Source organism: Centruroides vittatus, unplaced genomic scaffold (assembly GCF_030686945.1).
Source record: "Centruroides vittatus isolate TY-2023 unplaced genomic scaffold, ASM3068694v2 contig_359, whole genome shotgun sequence".
Classification (NCBI taxonomy): domain Eukaryota; kingdom Metazoa; phylum Arthropoda; class Arachnida; order Scorpiones; family Buthidae; genus Centruroides; species Centruroides vittatus.
The window spans coordinates 595,279-597,360 of NW_027122182.1; the positions used below are offsets into that span (position 1 = coordinate 595,279).

The 2,082-nt window shown below is 35.5% G+C and overlaps 1 long non-coding RNA gene across 1 annotated transcript; it reads left to right on the forward strand.

Moving 5' to 3' along the window:
- Nucleotides 1–572: 572 nt before the first annotated feature.
- On the forward strand, nucleotides 573–1,583 carry LOC136974975 (uncharacterized). The gene is made up of 2 exons (XR_010880724.1): nucleotides 573–780; nucleotides 1,402–1,583. It is a non-coding gene; the product is annotated as an uncharacterized lncRNA (long non-coding RNA).
- Nucleotides 1,584–2,082: the final 499 nt, after the last annotated feature.

Here is a 2,082-nt window from a genome sequence, read left to right on the forward strand (position 1 = left end):
ATTCCTACTGTGGTCCGTCTGTCTTTCCTTAATCTCGAGAACCAAGTTAGATTGATGAAAGACGAGACCAGATATGATATGGAAACCTTAGAAGTAGGATGTCCCGATCGGAAGTCAGGTCATTTCAATTCAAAAATTTTCCCTCGAAAGGTGTTAGATAGATAAACGGCATGACTCTGTGTTGATAAAGTATGATGTACTGTATATGGGCAAGCCACTACTAATTTGAGGTGGAGAGCATATATTTTAGATTAAATAAATTAAAAATATGATTAAAAATTGCAGCCCGGCATTGTGACGACGTCACAATAAATAAATAATTGCTAGTTATTATAAGAATTTAACTGAAATTTTATTCATTATTTTTTCGACACACAAATGAAATTATTTTTATAAATTAGATTCAAGTAACAATATTTAAGTAATTAAAATAAATTTTAAAACTCATACAAAGCATATATGATTAAATAGATTTGAAGATAAATATCCAAAATAATAAAATGCAAACAATGTGAATTTCAAAAACACTTAGGAGGAAGTCGGGAAATGTTGTAATAGTCGAGGACAAAGAAAAGTTTCATTTCATTTGTAGAGCTGAATAAATTTCGATACCGGCGTTTCCGCTCTACATCTAAACTGAACATATAAAAGACGAAATCGAGAAGAACTTTTCGCGAATCACAAGACATGAAGTATCAGATAATCTTCCTGCTTCTTGCAGCTACGCTGATTTTGGTGGCTTGTCAGGAGGTAACTCCTGATGTTCTACTACCGAAACAGGTTGGTAATCAAACCCAGTCACGTATAAAATTTAGTAATAAGTGTTTAAAGTATTGTGACATAAATGTCCATTGTATTAATTTAATAATTTCTTATCAGATATATTAATTTAAAAATATGCTTATTAAGTATACAGCTCACCAATGGCGAACGGTTCTGTCGCTAAACACTGGGAGTTCGGTCGCGGGTTCGGCGTTCGGACGGGCTGGCCGCGTGGAGTTTTCCGGGTTTTCTCCACGTTTGTAACACCTGAATAGGGGCCAGTTTCTCTTAAAAGACCTCCCGGGAGGCATTTTTTCCCTTCGCACAACACCGCGCTCCAGAGAAGGCAAGGGGGAACCGCTCTGAATATAACTTCCCCGGGATGCACCATGGCGCGTTACTAACCACCTATTAACCCGCGCTAGGTGCTCGCCGACGTCAGGATGTTCTGATACGGCACGTAGAGATTAAGTATACAGTACTTTATACTTATTTATGCAGTATATTAGAAGAGCATAGTTTGGCAGACAATAAAATCGAATTATATCATTTTAAGTAATCTATTATTTTGTTTATATTAAAACATTTTCAATTAATTTCTATAAAATTATTTACTCGAATTTAATACTTATTCTACAGATGGCACTGAACCAGCCACTGGTGATGACGAAGAAGCTAATAAAGGTAAAGGTAAAGAAAACGCCTGTAAACGAGGAAAAGGAAAGAAGAAAGGCCTGAAGTGCTGAACAAAAATAGAAATTTTCATGTGTCAAAAAATGATAAAATAATTGATTTTTGACATTAAAATGTATTAAACCCTTCTTCGGTGTTGTTGGATATTTCCAAATTAAACGGATTATAGTAAACTAGCAGATAAGCCCGGCGTTGCTCGGGCAAAAGTAACGATAGCGAAGATTAAGATTGTTACGTTATAGTTAACCTTACCCGTTTTCACAGAATGCAAGAATTGGGTTACCCTGTTTCCAGATTAATTAGAGAATTTTTAGGTGGGTCTAAAAATATTTCGATATCCCGCAAAAACGAAAAAAACTGCATCTGCGTCTTGCACTCTTAACACTTCCATTGTTGATGGAAGTGTCAAGACTTAATCCTGTCCCTCTCCCCCGTGGGGAGGAATTTCGAAAAATCCCTTCTTAGTGTGCGTTCTCGTGACGTACCTAACTGTGTACCAAATTTCAACTTTCAACTCCTAACCGTTTGGGCTCTGCGCTGATTATTATTATTATTATTATTATTATTATCAACTCGTCTCGATAATGTATATAATAACAGTAATTTTTTTTTTAATTTGAAACGTAT